General features: G+C 44.0%; 1 protein-coding gene and 1 long non-coding RNA gene across 11 annotated transcripts in view; one reads left to right on the forward strand and one right to left on the reverse strand.

Annotated features, from left to right (window-relative positions):
* The window catches only part of VIT (vitrin), a 55412-nt gene extending 49291 nt beyond the window's left edge, over positions 1-6121 (reverse strand). For 5 of the 10 annotated variants that reach the window (XM_052806286.1, XM_052806284.1, XM_052806283.1 and 2 more), the window contains exon 1: positions 5835-6121. The gene's annotated coding sequence lies outside the window, so the exon portion shown is untranslated. The remainder of the gene's footprint in view (positions 1-5834) is intronic. The other 5 variants (XM_052806282.1, XM_052806290.1, XM_052806288.1 and 2 more) reach the window with 1 other exon arrangement.
* LOC128150243 (uncharacterized) lies at positions 454-3221 on the forward strand. The gene is made up of 2 exons (XR_008237994.1): positions 454-889; positions 1924-3221. It is a non-coding gene; the product is annotated as an uncharacterized LOC128150243 (long non-coding RNA).
* Positions 6122-18040: the final 11919 nt, after the last annotated feature.

Below are 18040 nucleotides of genomic sequence, written 5' to 3' on the forward strand. Positions count from 1 at the left end.
CATATGGGTCATGCAGACAACATGAGGGATGGCTATGCTTCCAAAACTACATCCCTCAATATCTGAGTGCCCTGGAGGGGACTTGAAAAGCTAAAAAACATGGTGGCAGAGAAAGTGGCTTCCAGAGCCTGGTCCCGGATACTGTGACAGTGTATGTGCAGCCAGAAATTGTTGAGAAATGTGTCTCAGGACCAGGCTGACACTGATTTACTAATTTTGCGTATTAGAAGCTTTTAAAACATGCTGTTTCAGCATAGAGATGAATCACAGGATTCTGCTTCTGAGACCCCATGATCAGAAAGGAAAACTGAGCTTATCACATGGACTGGGAGCAGGAACTTGTAATTTATGGTCTTTTGTTTTTAAAACAAAACTAAGCCTGCAGAACTCAATATCACATAATCCACTTCCATGCTCAGGAAGTTTGTTCTGAATTTTGGCTTTAGGAGATTACCATACGAGCTTCTACTTCTAATCTAATTATTGCTTAACTTGCGTATTTCTTTCTACACACAGATTTCACCATTGAGAATAGAAGATGTAGACCATGGAAGCCTGACACTTTACATCCCAAACTACCACGTATTTTGAGATGCAGTTTGGTGGAAAGACTGTCCACAAAGCAGGGTGAAAGAAGACTTGTCTGACGCCTTGCAGGCAATCCCATTTGTACCAAATTGTTCCATTACAATTACTCTAAACTTCTCTAACCTTTCCGCTCCCTCATCTGGACACTCCCCTCCTTCCCACTTAGCCTCATTTCCAAACAGCCTCTCTTTCTTCATATGCTTCATGTCCAAAAACTTCTTCCACCAAGCCCAGGAGAACAAAATGCTGGAGTGCTGCAGATGCATTGCAAGAGAGTTGAGAAAGACGGGGTCCCACCAAGGTGAGCAGGATGGGGTCCCATCTTTCTCAGCTGGCTGGCAGCTGTGAAAATAGCCTCTTAAGTCATGGAGCCGTTACCCTTTCGTAACTCTGACTCACTGAAGGTGACCAGGGCCAGGATACACAGTACTCCTGCCAGCTTTCCTCTATGTCTTACCCTTGTTCTACGGACTCAAGGGTAAACTACGTAGTTGGGGAAAATAAAAAGAACGAAGCCTTCTGAATCCCTAAAAGAACCTGGCAGGGAGATCGAGAGGCACAGAGGTGGCCACATCCAAACTTCCCTGTAAATAAGTGATTTCAGAGAGGTAAAAATTTCCGCTGTTTTATGTACAAACCTGGAGGTGTTGGAAATCCCCAACTCATCCTGGTGGGGACATTAAAGGACTGCATGAAGCTACACAAAATAATTCAGAATTTTCCCAGAAATTTTGGCGCATGTAAAACTGTCACTTGGCAATTATGCGCTTTTTTTCATATGAAACCAGCTGCCAGCTGAGAGTCTCTTGGCTTCTGTGTTACATGTGTTACATTTACAAAGCTATTTTATAAGGTGACGGGCTAAAAACCAGTTTGGAAACGCAAGTTGATCTTGAAAGTATTTTTTATATCTGTGTCTATGGGATATCGTGTAGAATGAGACACATCATGGATAACTGACACAGATCGTGTTCTTAATGTGCCACTGACCTCTTAATGCACTCTGAAGCTCTGGAGATAAAGCAAAGGTAGGATGGACTTAATGGGTGCTAGAAAGCCAGTTCAGTCATGACAGTAAGATTTGTCAGGTTAATAACTGCTTAAACCTAGGTGATTTGAATGAAGCAGAGGTGGTTATAAATAGTCTTCTGAATGCAAATGTGTTTCCAGTTTGGGATATGAGCTATAGATTTAGGTGCTCTGCTTCAAAAGGGAAAGCAAAAGCTGCAGATGGTGTTATTTTTTTAATTAAAATACATTTTCATGAGCAATATTGCTGGCTCCAAGTCATTGGGAAATTTTCCTTCTGATCAACATTTTCTGTTTTTTTTCCAGGGCTCATTTGTTGAAAAATGAGCCTGAATAGGAAAGGCAGCTCAAGGCAACCCAGCCACGTTCTGCTGCAGAGGAGAGCAGAGATAACAGCTCAGAGAAGGTGGCAAGAGAGGTGAGGGTGAGCCGGCTGCAGAAAGAGGGAGTGGGCTCTGCTCCTCTGCTGGCAGGGCACCAGCAGAGGATGTGGGAGCAGCCCTCAGACACCACTAAATGTGCAGCTGCCCCAGCCCGGAGTTTGGTGCAAAATGTTTGCAGAGCCCAGAGCAAATACTCAGGTAGCTAACCCATGAGTGCCATGCTGTCAGGACTGCCCACTTCTGATACCTCCCAGTGTGTGCGAGGGTCAGATATATCCACACAGGCTGCAATCTCAGCTGGCCAGCATAGCTACCCCATAGATGCCTTAGGAGCCTGCATAATTTCAGTAGATCCTCGACTTGTCTGTGGGCCACAGCACTGAAAGAAAAGCTCATCAGTAATACATGCTCCTGTTTTATCTGCAGCAAGTCCCTTCACATCCCACTTTTTGCAGCAGTTTGCCTTCCGCAGGGCATTATCAGGAGTTGGTAAAAGGCAGTCTCGCTGCTCCCCTCCATAGTGCTGACAGCAGTGCCTGCAGCCCCTTCGGGTCGGGGGCTAAGAGAGTTCACAAGGGCGATGCAGGCTGTTGTGAGCCAGACAGTCAGAGTTTAATTTACTAATAGAGATACAATCTAAGCGGCTACAGATTTTCTGGGCACTTCTGCGGCTCTCCAAGCCTCTTCTGTGGCAGGGGGAGGCTGCGCTGCCTGCGCAGCATTCACCCAAGTTTTCCAAGTGTGAAATGTGCAGCAAAGAAAGGAACTGGGATGCGAAAGAGTGGCAGCTGCTCCAGGGCTGTTAGAGAGGCTCTTTTACAGGCGAATGAACCATCAATTTGTAGTAAGACATTGTTTTCTAAACATAGCATAAAAACTGTTATCTTGCCTGGCTGGTCATTAGAAGAGAGATAATTATAGCTTCTGTGCGACAGCCTGGTGCAGAACAGGGGCTGCATTGTCCCAGGGCCCAGCTGAGTTCTAGCGCAGGCACCCCAGGCCAGCGCTGGGACAAGGGGGCTCCTTGTGCCCCGGCAAGTTCAAAAGAGGAATCGAAGTGCTCTAAGTAGGTGCTAAGCACCTATTTCGCTCTCTGTCTCAGGCCTTAAAAACTACTCCACAGGAGAAAGGTGAGGAGGGCAGAGCTGTGACTGCTGTAGCTCCATCCTCCCTGACTTTAGATACAACACATACTATGACTGTTATTTTTCTCTCCTTAAACCCCCCCAAAAACTCTAGGTTTGCATTTATTTTTGTTTTGTGTTTCTGTTTTCCAACACAGACCAATGAGACCTGTATGATGGATGGGCATTCAGAAGGAAGGACATACTACCTATTTAGGGTCCACTTTCTGAGCCCTGAATGGGAGGTTTAAACCTCAGCTGCTGCTGCAGCACGCTGGAGGAGTCCTGGTGGACTCCAAGCTTCAGGGGGCCAGCACATCCCCCAGGGCTGTCAGGATATCCTAGACTATCGCTTTTCACCACCCATCCAGAAAAGATGGTGCTTCCCCACCCCATTGCCGTGGGCCAACACGCACCTCACTGCTCCGGCACCTGCCCGTGCCAGTCCCTCTGTGTTCAGGGAGTTCGTGTCTATGAGTGCCACAGCGGTTTTTTTCTATGTGTTTAGCCAATGTGTTACATTGGAGGAGGAATACAGTCATAGCTGCAGATAGTAAACTGAGCTATCACTTTGATGGCTCATTTCAGCCAGCTGCCCCAAATGACTTATCTATCATCATTTAGGAGACTTTTGGTAAAACGGAGACAAACATGCATGTCCTGAGCCTTGGGTTAGCATGTAAAGCTACTGGGCAGTATTTGCTGCCTAGAGCTTTATTTGTGGCTCAGAGGTGAAAAGGAAAAAGTTAAAAATTCTCCAGGCAGACCAGGTACAGTCAAGTCTTTGATGCCGCTGTTATGTAAACTTCAGGTTTATTTTTAGCAATGTTTTCTAAAAAGCAATGGCCAGAAATAATAAATAGTTCTGTTGTTTCACGTGAAATAATTAGCCTGTTTTTCCAGTTTCTGTATTCACACTGTAGCTCAGGCAGTCTCCTTTTAGAAATATTCCAATTAATCAAGTGTGGCAACAGGAAGTGTAAAAATTAACTTCCTACTACTTCTTTGAAAGTAAGTAAGTAGCTGGGTGAAGAGGGAACACCTTGTTAATGTCTCCACTAAAGGAAAGACTTTGGTAGGATCTCATTCTTATTAGACAGAAGAGAATCCATATGGGGTACCTTTCTTGCATCCCAAGTGTGAGTGGTTTAGCTACTAAAACTACTTGATTCAACCAGCCAGTGGTAAGTCATGTGTAAGAATACTACTAGGAAAAGAAGTGTCTTACATAAAGTAGTGAGCAAGTTAAGAACATAACATTCCTACTACAGGTGGAAACACAAAGCAATATTCAGATTTGTTGGTAGGACAGTCGAGGTTTCTTTTTTAAAAAAATATTTGTGTCTTGAATAACAGAAAGACAGGAAGTCTTTTCTGTAATCCCAGTGAGAACAACCCCAGCAACTCAAAGGATTAGATAAAATATGCAAGCAAAATAAGTCTGTTTAAAATAAGACACTAATTTAATATTCCAAAAGTAATGTGTGTGTGTAATGCTGTTATTTTTGCTTGAGTTCTCCTTGCATCTCTGAAAGAGACCAGTCGTACAGCCATGACTGTCATTCAAGTGATGAACTGAATAAAGTCTGAAGAACATGGTACTACAGATACAAAAAACCAGAGATATTCTTTGAACGTAGTCAAATACAAGGTGTTTTTAACTTTAGGATGTATATGGTAAAATGCAAACTATAAACATATATGACTCCATTGCTGTTCTCAGTCAAATGTATTTTTAAAGCCATCTAAACTACTTTTTATCTGTGTGTGCTCGCTTGGTTTTGGAGTTTTGTTTAAATTTTGGAGAGGTTAGAGGAAAAAGAATGTGCTCCAAGGAGGATCTGCCTCTGTAATCTGTAATTCTTTTATTGCTCTGAATGTGGTGTAGTTCCCATAAACTCTAGGAACAAAATATTTACTGGGCTTCAAAGTTTGCTTGGGGCATTTGGTTCATGTTCGTACTAGTCTGAGAGAAATCACATTTTGAAGAGACTTATCGAGACTCTAATCTCTCCGCAGAGAGCTGAATGGCTGTGGCAGGCTTGACAACGCTATTCATTTTTGGAACCTCACTAGCAAAACAAGCACTCAGCACAAAAGATATATAGCATCTAGGCTACTGTACTGTTCATACATCTGTATCTATCATCTAGCAAGGGAGTTCACACCATATAAATACATATCACTGGAATAATACCATTTTCCATTCTGTATCTTGGGGATTAGTGTTCCCCAGTGTCATGTAGTGCTGATTAATGATACAACACACACCTTCCTATTGATCAAAGAGACAAAAAGTCTTAAAAGCAAAACTGTTTTAAACCTAGGGAACAAGTTGCATTACCTATTACACACCATTTGAACAGTTGGCATATATATGTCTATTGGTGTGTGACTAATATACACTATTCTTTATCAAATAATTAAGCACTTGCTGTTCAGGCAGCGAGTATATGTGTCCACTTTAACAGTAGGGGTTTAATGCTTTTATAAATAATAAAGTATATATAATTTAAAGTACAATTTCATTCTACATCTACGTCCTCATCTTCTTAGGTCTTTGATCCTATGCACACAGCTGGAATGCTAAACAAAAAATTATGTCCCTACAGTTTCTTAGCAGTGAAAATATTTATTATCAACAGGCAAAAAAGCAACTCCCCCCTCTCCCCCATAAATAAACATAGCAGAGAAATGACATCAGAATTACCTTGCTTGAGGTGTGCAACTTTTTATTCCTTTCCTCCACACAGTATGAAAGTGCTATTTTTTCCAAGTTTTTCTGTACCCCAAACTCCAGCCAACATTATTCTACAGAAGGAGAGGCAGGCAGCAGAGGGAGGCCTGGACACCTTTTCTCTTTCAGAGAGGAGCTAATCAAACATTCCCATCAAGCTCCCAGCTCTGTGAAAGGCACGTTGCTCTCCCTCCCTCTTCCCTCCCTCCCTCCCTCCCTCTGCTCCTCTCTCCCTGTCTGTCTCTCCCTCTCCCTCCCGCACACACAGACCTACAGAGCTCCTTACATTGATTTAGCAGCCGAATTAGGCGGTCCTATTTTAAATTCATGTTCCCTCCCACATATTTTTGGTAGGGATTTCTATGTTGCTTTTGCACTAGCCTGTCAGATTTGTCAAGTTTTTCTCTTTTGGGAAGCGAAGCTTTACTCGACAGATGTTTTGGCTGAATTTTTTTCAGTCCCCCTGTGCAGTTCATCACTGAAGTAGAAGGACTACAACTAGTAGCTGGGAGTAAACTACACAGCTCTAAAGATTATAAATACCAGATTAATTAGGTACATGTCAAATTTAAAGAGGAAAAATAACTTTTGAAGAGACAGGCTGTGATGCCTTTACTCATGTGAATAGCATTGTATTCCCCCAACAGTTTCCCTGAAGTCGGAGGATTAGTGACAGAGCAAGCCTGTGAGTCTGGGCACAGAGAAGTAGAAGTGTGACATGAGGGTTAGCATGGACTTTTTTCTGATGAAATTGGGGATGGGAATTTAACAAAATGCTCTAAAGGACTTCTAAACCAACACCTATTAAGTGTGACCTGGCCAAATGAGATATACAAAATGACTAATTTTTTTAAGTATCTGTACAAGGATCTTCTGAAATTCTTGGGTGGCTTTTAGAAGAAAATTTTATTGAGACAATTAAGATCACAGCATTTACAAGATTATCACAGAAAGGGCCAGTATCACATTCCAGGATGCTGGAATGCAAACTGTGATCTGCAATTCCACCTAGGTATTCAGAAGTGTATGGATAACATATATGAGTGAACATACACTGTTTTATCTAAGTTCATTACTGGTGAAAAAAAATCTAGTATAAATATAGAAGATCGAGTTCAAAAGACACGTTGGGAAGACATGTAGTTCCTGGCTACTACTGATCTAACAATCCCGTAAATGTGTTTGGTTTAAGGGAAAGTGATCACCTGTTATTTGTGAATCTCTACTCCAGCACTTACGGAAACTGTATAACAACTCAGTGTTATCAATAAACAGTACAATATCAAAAGTTTATCCAAAAGTCCAAACTGTGTTACTAAGATATAATGATCCATAATTAATTTGATTCTCTTAATACCGAAGTTCAGGCTTGCCATTGTAATCCCTTGTGAGGCAGAATACAGTGGACTGGCAGAAAGCCTCTCCAGACAGCAAATCTGTTAGCAGATCTACCTAGAAGATCTACTAAAAAGGCCCACCAAAGGTCTTATTAATTTCGGTTAACACTTTCAGAATATCATCACCCTTTTCATAAGGCTTTGTGAGGTTTATTTTTTCAGATAGTCACGGGCAAAAGGACTGAGACCTTAGGACTGGAAGTTTAGAGGTACATAGGTGCTAGGGACTGAACATCCAAATACTGGGGTTTTGCAGCTAAGTGTCTATGTGTCATTTCCCAGTACTAGTGGAAGGATGAAGTCCCCATAACAACTCCTTACCTGCAGATGCTGATAGAAATACTCTAAAATTTTTGGGCACAGACCTTCACTGGTATTTGGCCACTTATTTTCCACTCAGATAGATAGAATATTTTCAGAAATCCATGGGCATCTACATACATGTTGAGTTGCCTGTATGGCTTTGAAGTCTCAGGTCAGTGGGTTATCTTGATCTCAAACCAGTGCAAGTGAGAGTACCGAAGAGCGAGCTTCTGGCAAACCAAGACATGGTCGGATGGCAAAGGTTCAGGCTGTGCCCACAGAGCACATGACAGGACTGCATAGAAATAGCTGGACTAGCACCAAGTGATGGAGCTGAGATGTCAGAAGCAGTGGATGATTGGGATGACTGGCACAGGCAAAAAGTCCTCCTAAGGTTCAGCTTCTGGTACCCGTGTCAGCTCACTGAGGGGTGTAGTTGTTGGCATACAGAACGTGGGCGGCAAGGTGTCAAAGCAACAGTGACAGTGCCTACACCGAGGTCATGCTTCATTGTTGCTGCTGCAGGGTGGTAGTTTTACAAAAGAAACAGCTGATAGATCCATTTCTCATTTTCTATGGATGGATTATCTAATTTGTGGGTAAACTGTATCAAGGGCGAAAAGCCAGTGTGGACCTGGCAGGATTTAGCTCAAATGCAGTGGTGTGTGAACACGGCTCTATTGCTTCCAGAAACCCAGCAGTGGTGCAGCCCTGTCCACGCTGAACCCACCTGAGCTCTCCCAACCTGGCCGGCTCCACTCAGGGCCCGGGGTCAAGGATCCTGCCAGTGGGGTGGCACATTTCTTCATTGCTGCCTATGAGCTAATCCGGCATCCTGGAAATCAGCATCCTGGGAGCCATGGAGCAGAAACACTGAGTGGGCAGAAAAAGAAAAACTAGCTAGGTTTGTCATTACCCAGGGTATTCAGCCTCTCATTATCGTGTGTAATGGAGAGCTGAAGAGTATCAAAACAAAACACTGAGGAGGGCACTGGCTGTCTCTTTTTATCACAACATTTCCGAGTGTCACCGCCTGTGCTCTTTCCTGACAGAAGCAATGATGTCCAGCCACCCAAGAGCTGGCAACACAAAGTGCAGGAGCAAGAGGTGAACCACATTGTGTGGCTCCACTTTAGTGCTGGGATTTGCCACAGGGAAAGATCTGTTTGCAAAAGAGGTGACCATGCAGTCAGGAAGCCACTAGTTTGAAGACAATAGGTATTGAACATGATTGTCTAGGGGTTGGACAAATGCTCCATACCTGTATGTGTTCATGTCTCCCACCATTGCTTCTAGTCAGGGGCCTCCACTTGAGTTTTCTGCTATCTGGTAGTACTGTTTGTGGTGGTAGTTTTAAAGTTTGACTATACTGTATTTTCATTTGCTTGTTAGTTAAAGCAGAATTTAGCAGGATCCATTGAAAATATTACTAAATGGATGAATGCACACTTAGGGCAGGTGACAAATTTCAGGGGATATAGTCTTTACTACTGCGTGACATACATAGGCACATACACTTACATACCTAGTAAGTAAGGCTGATGCATATTACAGCCTCACTCCACCACAGCAGCAGCAGCTCAGTAACTCCCATCAGTAAAATATTTTAGCCAAGTTGCTGCTCTACTAATTTCCAAGTAGGTAGCACCGACATGCAGTGTAGCTTTTGTTTCCACTGTACTGTGAAGCCTGAAAGCAAAGGAACACAGACCTCTAACCTGTCTCCTGAAAGTCTTAATGAAGCAGCTAATGAACAAGACCAGAGAGTCCATCAGCAGACTTGCTTGATGGATCTTAGTCACAGACCCTTAAATAAATCTTCATTTTGAGATCATCTGTCATGTAGAATTTTCAAGGTACACAGTTTTTGTTTAAAAAACATTGTTTTGGGTAACAGCTGGGTAAAGGTCATGTTGGGTAACAACTGAAAATCTGACCACTGAAGGGAAGTTCACTACACTTAATCTAATCCTTATTACAAAACTGATGTCAACATTTTTTAACAAAGCTTTTGTTTATAATATAACTAGTGAGCTTCCATGTTTCAGCCAACGCAAAAATGTAGGATCCCTCATGTTTCCCTCCCTCTGCGCGCAGTGATGCACAGGTACATGAAATATAGGGGAAACCTCACCTATTTGAAATGGCAAATAAATTCATGTGTTCTGGGTTTGACACTCACCAACTGGTATGGCCCCTGAGCTGAGGGCAGGCAATGATGTGACCGTATACAACTGTTAGGGCACCATCAGAGACAAGTGTAGTTTTGCGCTCAGGTGTCCAAATTCAGTCCAAGTTCATTACTGACTTGGCCCATAATCTTTCGATCATAGATGGCCTTTCTGTAGTGATTTACATGAACAGGTCAAACTTTTGTAGAAAGAGGAAGAGAGAAAGGTTTTACAATGTAGCAAGTTCACATAGCAGGTCAACATCTAAGCAAGAGCAGAGGATGGTGGCTTCAAAGGCCATAAATTGCTTCCAAGAGGTCTGTTCAAGGTGATGATGGGTATACACATCCTGTGGAGCCAGTATGTGTTGCAGAACAACCCATCCTGCTCATCTCCCCAGCGCTCAGGAGGGACTCCTGGCTCCACCAGTGTAGGCATAGGCAAAGAAAATAATCTTCATCTACGTTACAGAACAAGATATGCCTGCAAAATTTTTAGAGAAATCTGAACTTTGGCTGGGAAAATTTTAGGGGGAAAGCACAGAGTCTCCCACACACTGGGCCTTTGGCCCCACTTTTAAAACCATGAGATCATTTGCTCTCCAGATTGCAATTAGGAAATGTATAAGGAATCAAAGAAGTGATCCAGGGCTGAGCTAACTAACTGGCCTGTGATCGTTACACAGAAACTATTGAATGTATCTTCTCAGCTGACCACTGCAGGCTTAGTAAGCCAGTACTATAAAGTCCTGACTCTGCATATAAGGACAGAAAGCACAGACAAATTAAATGATTTCTGCAAGAGCACGTGTAGCTATGTCACATCTAATACCATCCAAGTGCTTAAACAGAAAGGAACAAGTTTTCTGCTCTCAATTACCCTCAAGCCTTTCCCACCAAATGCTACCACAGTGTCGTGGTTTAACCCCAGCCAGCAACTAAACACCACGCAGCCGCTCACTCACTCCCCCCCACTCAGTGGGATGGGGGAGAAAATCGGGAAAAGAAGCAAAACCCGTGGGTTGAGATAAGAACGGTTTAATAGAACAGAAAAGAAGAAACTAATAATGATAATGATAACACTAATAAAATGACAACAGCAATAATGAAAGGATTGGAATGTACAAATGATGCACAGTGCAATTGCTCACCACCCGCCGACCGACACCCAGCCAGTCCCCGAGCGGTGAATCCCTGCCCCCCCCCACTTCCCCGTTCCTAAACTGGATGGGATGTCACATGGTATGGAATACACCGTTGGCCAGTTTGGGTCAGCTGCCCTGGCTCTGTCCTGTGCCAACTTCTTGTGCCCCTCCAGCTTTCTCACTGGCTGGGCATAAGAAGCTGAAAAATCCTTGACATTAGTCTAAACACTACTTAGCAACAACTGAAAACATCAGTGTTATCAACATTCTTCACATACTGAACTCAAAACATAGCACTGTACCAGCTACTAGGAAGACAGTTAACTCTATCCCAGCTGAAACCAGGACACACAGGAATCAGAAAGCAGAATCTTCTCCAAGTTACAACACCCCAACATGTCATGCACAGCCTGGCAGTGCTGGCTGTGTTCAAAGACAGTGAGGTTGCACATATTAGTGCTAACTCCTAACAAGTGGCAGTGGAGTTCAAATTCTGCAGTTTTTCTACATTTCTCAAACTCTGTGAAATAAAATATTAACTTATGCATTATTACGCTTAAGGTAATCTGTGCTTGAAAACCGTTTATACATGAAGAAAACAAGGCATGGGGAGAACACAGTAGAAAGTGAAAAGTATAATTGGGATGGCAGGGCAGCTAGGGGGTTAACATTGTTTGGCTTTAGCTGCTTAAAGCACTTACTTACATCTAAATTGACCTCAGGTAAATAAAATAACCAATGTCCTGGAAAGCTTACAGAAAATACACTGATGTGTTTGTCTTGTGTTTGAGAAAGGTACGGAGGCTGAATTATGTATGCTGTAGCCATTGCCAGCATCAGAAACTTCTTTAAATAATTAGAGCAATTGGGTAGCCAGGCATCTGTTTTTTCTTTTTATGAATGAAGAGACCTCATGGGCCAAATGAATGCATAATGTTGGCATGCTTGGCTTAAATGGATGGATACCAAACTTACACTGTGTAAATTTGACCCACTGGGTATTTCTCAGCAAAGACAGCAATGGCCACGTTTCCTGAGACTGTAGAGAAGCTGGGCTCTCTCCGCAAGCCCCAAGTCCCAGGTTCATTTGTTTGCCCCACAGGAAAGGGAGGGACAAAAGGTGACAAAATCAGCCTTTTCAGCTTTGCCAGGAGGCAACGTTCAAGCGAGAGCTGATAGGTCCCTCGCCCTGGATCTCCTGCAGTGTATGGTGTGGGAATAGGGTCTGCCTGGGAGCCTGCTGTCCCAACTGGGCAGGCTCAAAAAATGAGGGCTCATAGTGGGAAATGGGAAAGGGACCCTTTTCTGTGACTGATATGTGGAGAGCTTGAGCCTTTCCAGTTGAGCAGTGACCATTTTAACTATCATAGATTTGAATTGTTTTTTTTAAGTTCTGGGCAGTCACTTTTGGAAACTTTTTACCTCATCTGCTCTATAATAATCAAAAGACATAAAGAAAAGTGAACTTGGGCTTGGAAAGAGAATCTAATAAGGCATTTGAGCAAACTCAGAAGTTACTACTATCTGTAAAGAGTGTTTGTATACTCTGAGAGTGATTTAATGTGTAGTGCATTAGCTGTGGCATGCAGACAATACTAGTTAGGATCAACAAGTCATCTGGGTTTGCTTATAGATCTTGGACTGTAGCAGAAAGAAGCAATGCTCAGATATTGCTTTCCTTTAATTATTTCAAGATATATCTCTGTAGGAAATAAAAAACCCAACAACCCAGACAGAGGATGCACTTGCACTTGAAATATAACAGGCAACTATCATGAGCATCAAGAAATCTTCATTATTTTTGCCATGCAGCTGAATCTACCCATACCTCCTATGCCCCATATTTCCAATGCTAGATTTAGAACAGGCTGCCACAAATGCTGTGTTGAAACGTAAATAAAGTGAACAGTAAATGCAGGGGCTGGAACAGCCCCCATCACATTTGGGATCAGGAAATGCCAAGGGTGGCTGCTCGGGAGGAGTTTGCCCTGATTGTGGCCACAGGCCTTTGGATCTGAAGGGGTGCAACCAGCTTTAAAAGCTGTAATTTTATGGAGGTGGACTGTGATGTTTGTCTCTCACCAGTCCGCTATCAGAAACCAAGAGGTTGCCATAATGGAAATCAAGTTTAAGAACCATTTTTTGGCAGAACTTGCAGTTATTGCAAACAAAAATGTATGGTGACTGAACAGAACTGGGTCTGTAGGAAGTGCAGCATATGGATTTTGTTCATCTCAAATCCAGTGTAGGTGGGGATTGAGTCTTCCCAGGGTAAGTGGGATATATTTCATTGCTCTACTACCTCATATAAAACCTGATTCATCAGCATAAAGCTCCTTGTATGAGGAGTAAAGTCATCTGTTTAGGAGAGTGCTTTTTGTTAATCAAAAGTTTCAGCAGTTCTGGATTCAGTGCTGAAATTTGCAGTTGAGGACCACAGCGCTCAGAAAATACAAATGGCTTTTTCAGCGTGCTTCCCCTATCTGCATACTTCCAGTGTGAGCCATGTGCTATCACTGCCACTGTTAATTCAGTTTGCCAAGAATACCAGGTCTCACTCTGGATCCCAGTGCCCCTTACCTTGGCAGTAAAGCTCGACTATTCACTGCAAATCAGGCCTGGAGAATGTAAACCCAGTAACAGTCTTCTGTCTGTTCTTCCTGACTATTTTCCTGATGTGTTTTCTGTTTACGCTCTGTAGGGCATCAGGTGTCAGAGCAAGTAGGTGATGCCAGTAAAAGCCACTTCACAGTAGAGAGCTCGTGGCTGCCTCCCAGCAACTGAATGCATCCCCTCTGCGGTGCCCTTATCCTTGTCTTCTCCAGCTTTGGCTCTCGGCACTGAAGACTGTTCAAAATGCAGGTTGTTTCTGGAGGCAACATGCAGAAATCAGAGTGCTGCTCTGGCAAGCAGAAGTGTCCAAACATGCAGTGGGGCCAGAACTGCCAGTGTGTTTAATGGGTGGATTAATGTATTTTCTTTACTGGTATGTATCTCTCAAAACAGGTATTTGCCAGAGTTCATGAAAAGCCCCTCTGCATGTGCCCCTGTGCACAGGCTCACTGTGTAAGGGCTTACATTGCTCTCTCCCAGTCAAGTGGCAGTGGCTTGGCCCCCCTCTATAGTCTCCTTGCCCACTGTTTTTGTAGAGACCCATTTGCCTCCAGGGAGGCAAAATTTCCAGGAGGAATCCAGCTGGTGGAGGGGGAAACAGGGTTCACGCTCGTGTGTCTCTGTAGGAATGGGGGATCTCAGCATGTGGTGGGAATACATAGGGTCCCCCCAACTCCTGTGTGGTGCTGCACCCATATAAACCTCTCTTTGTGTGGATTCAGGTACTGGCAGCACCTTCCTTGGGGGACGGTATTCTTTGTAGAGACAGACTGTCCCGTGTTTCAGCAAGGTTGAATTTAGTTGGGAAGGAAAGGAGAGAGATTGTAGGGTCCTGGCATGGGGGGCTGGCAGAGTGGGGGAAGGCATTTGCGAAATGGGAGGGGAAAATCGGGGTCCTGATGGAGGGATGGGGTAGGGGGAAGGTGCTGGGGGGTGCACCTGGGGGCCCTGTGATGTGGATACAAGGGGGGTGTAGAGCGATGCAAGGGCCTCCCTGGGCACGCAGACCCCGGTGGACTGGGAGAAACACCAGAATTTGCCCTTCTCCCCATCCCTCTGCTCCTCTCACTTCCAGTGGGATGGGAGAGGTGGGGTTTCTGGTGTTTCTTTAACTGGTTGATGCCAAGGTGTTCATTTCCCTGTGGAAGTATTGAGGCTCCAGACTACTGTCAGTCACTAGAACACATTCAGAAAATTACTTTGCTGTGTGTGAACCAGCCCAACACTGGAAACGCTGTTGTCCACCCAAGGCAGCTGAGCCGGCCCAGCTCTGCCGCTCCAGGGGGCTGTGGAGCAGGGCTGCGAGCACGAAACTCACACCCCATCCTCCTGCTCAGGGTATTTGTGACTAAGCTTTTACTGTGATATGTGTGCAAACGGGTCAGGGTTGGGGAATACAGGCTGTGAAGAACTGCTATGACCCTTTTTGCTGCCCATTTCCACCATTTTATCCAAACGTCAATTTGTTTGGGGCATTTCCAGCCATATAGAGCAATGAGGTGTACCCTAAGGGACAAAAGATGTAGACCCTAGTTTCTGCAGTGCAGTAGCCTGTATCTATACTTTTTGTAAGCTAGTAATTTCTCATGATTCATTTCCACTTAAAAAAGCAGAAAACAGACAGTATGCATAAACATCACTCCACGCTGTAGCAATTCAATTAACTATAAACTCAGTAATGTAGAAATAGAATAGAAAAGGAGAGGCATCTTTCTTCTATGATGCCTTTAAGGGCCACAGAGAGATCCAATGCAATTTTAAATCCTTCTCTGAAATCAAGCTTTGAGAAGAAATGCTGCTCTTTTGTTACATTTAAAAGAAAAAAAAACAACAAACCCCCTCTTCAAATCTTATTAGAAAAATAAAGCTGTCTGAATAAGCTCTATCCTTCATTCCTCGCCTCCAGTGCCACAACCATATATTATAAGGTGAGCGCTGCATTTTGATCCCCAAATTAAGTAAATTACTTCTAATAAATTGCTTAGTCACCAGCACAGTTAAGGTGGAAATACCATTAGCATTCTTATAATTGCCAGCATTAAATCTCCATAAGAATTGTAAGATGAAAGCCTCTACATTTTATGCTTGCTAACTCCTCAGAGTGTTTTATACTATGGAAAATACTGTAAATGCTTTCAAACTACTTTAATAATTGACATTTTCCACCTTAGGTTCTCAAAGCTCTTTTCAGAGAAGGGCAAATAATGAAAAAAAGTGAAAAATGATTTTGGGAGAGAGAAAATTAAATTACATGCATGTTCTTATAAAGTATCAGAAGAAAAGAAAGGCAAGCAGGTTTTGCAGAAAAGAAAGCTGAGAAGCACAGGGCTTCCAGAACCAAGTTTGAAAAGGTGCTTGGGTTACTGAAGATACGCAGAGAAGCACATATATCTGTAGAAAGACCAGGAGCCTATCTCCCAGGGCTTGCTCCACGAAAGGCATCTAAGAGGTGATTACCACCCACAGCTGCTTGCTGCCTTCTCCAGCTGCCAATTACCACCCCGCAGCTGGCCTGGCCAGCCCTTGCCTTCCCCAACCTGAGCAAAGGAAGCTGCTGTGGGAGAGCCCTGTCCTCTAATCTGGCCTGCTTCCTTTGGACTGATGGTAGTAGGGGAGCTCTTCTGTAAATAGCTCAACAAGTAGCTTTGAAAACTGGTGGCTTCTCCCAGAAGAGGTAGGGATGTATGAGGCAATTGCCCTTTTTAAATCCAGCAACAAAAAAAAAAAAGATGCTGCAGACAGGTTCTGGGCTTTCTAGCCCCGTGAGGGATGCCCACAGTCCTCACAGCTCTCAGAGACATCCAGGCTCTGCAGATACATGCTGCAAAGGTGTGTGTGCTGGGGAAGGAGCTCCTCAGGACCAGACAAAAGGGAAATATTTCCTGCTGCTGCACCCGCAGCCCTGCAACACTGTGCTGTGTGCTGAGGTCAGTGCTTGGGCTTCGGTTTGCAAAATCCTAATGGTTTCTGTTGTGTCCCGAGTAGGGAGTCCCAGGCAGAAGGCCAGGGAATAACTAAGGTCAGAGGAAGGCTGAGCAAGGCAACTGTTGTGTTATTTCGGTGAGTTACAGCTACAGCCATACCTTGGTGCGTCCGGATCCTGGTTCAGTTTCTGTGTCTCCACTGACAGCTCACCAAGGCAGGGCAGCCCAAAGCTGCTTTAAACTCTCCATGGTGAGTTTATCTTAGGCTGTTCAGTGCTGCTGGTGGTTTCTGTGCATCTTGTATCATAAAGTGAAAGACATTTATGATCAGTGAGAAACGTGTCCGGCATGTCATGCTTTCATAATGTACTTGCAGGGAGAACAGAGGAGACGATCCTGATTCATGCCAGTGTAAGAGAAGAAGGTGTCAGGCCGGCAGAGCCGCTGTCCTGGTTTCGGCTAGGATAGAGTTAATTTTTTTCCTAGTAGCTGGTATAGTGTGATGTTTTGGATTTAGGATGGGAATAATGTTGATAACACACTGATATTTTCAGTCGTTGCTAAGTAGTGTTTAGACTAAGTCAATGATTTTTCAGTTTCTCATGCCTAGCCAGCAAGAAGGCTGGAGGGGCACAAGAATTTGGGAGGGGAGCACAGCCAGGGCAGCTGACCCAAACTGGCCAAAGGGGTATTCCGTACCATGTGACATCGTGTCCAGTATATAAACTGGGGGGAGTTGGCCGGCAGGGGGGCGGATCACTGCTCAGGAACCAGCTGGGCATTGGTCGGTGGGTGGTGAGCAATGGCATTGTGCATCACTTCTTTCGTATTTTCCAATTATTTTATTATTATTATTGTCATTTTTTTATTATTGTTATTTTTTTTCTTTCTGTCATGTTAAACTGTCTTTATCTCAATCCCTGAGTTTTACTTTTTTTTTTCCACTTCTCTCCCCCATCCCACTGCGGGGCGGGGGGGGGGGGGGAGTGAGCAAGTGGCTGCATGGTGCTTAGCTGCTGGCTGGAGTTAAACCATGACAGCCGCGTAAAATGATGTGTTCCCCTCCTGAGTGAGCTAATAAAGTACGTAACCAAGCTGTGTCAGCTGCGATGTTAAATATTACACGCTACCCTGTGTTACAGCTCACTGATTGCCTTGGCTGTTTGCTCTGGTGTGGTGGAGCTGCGGCTGCCAGCCCAAACGAGTTGTAAATAGTGGCTGTTGAGGCCCCTGGTGCATTGCACAGTGGTTCTGCATTCAGCCCCAATTGTGTTTACTGAGCTCCCCTCTCACCAAGTCCTCCTCATGGGCTTTCTGCCATCGAGCTGTCTTTGCTGTGGATTGGGATAGCTTGTATTAACACTGCATCAGTACTTAAAGGATCTCAGATGCCCAGCAGGATGCCATCAGTCAATTTACAAGAATGAGTAAGAAAATTGAAACAAGTGCTGATTAGCATGTAATAGATTGGGTTAATCTGCAGTAAGTAATTGTCTGCTTTTAGTCTGTTGCTCTGTTTGTTTCTTTTCACAGGCGGGGGGGGGGGGGAAGGAATTGGTGAGGGATGCAGTTTGCCAAACAACTCTGCCTACTTATGGGAAGTTTTGAGTTAATTCCCGGTTTAGTT

The sequence above is a fragment of the Harpia harpyja genome, chromosome 13, assembly GCF_026419915.1.
Source record: "Harpia harpyja isolate bHarHar1 chromosome 13, bHarHar1 primary haplotype, whole genome shotgun sequence".
Classification (NCBI taxonomy): Eukaryota; Metazoa; Chordata; class Aves; order Accipitriformes; family Accipitridae; genus Harpia; species Harpia harpyja.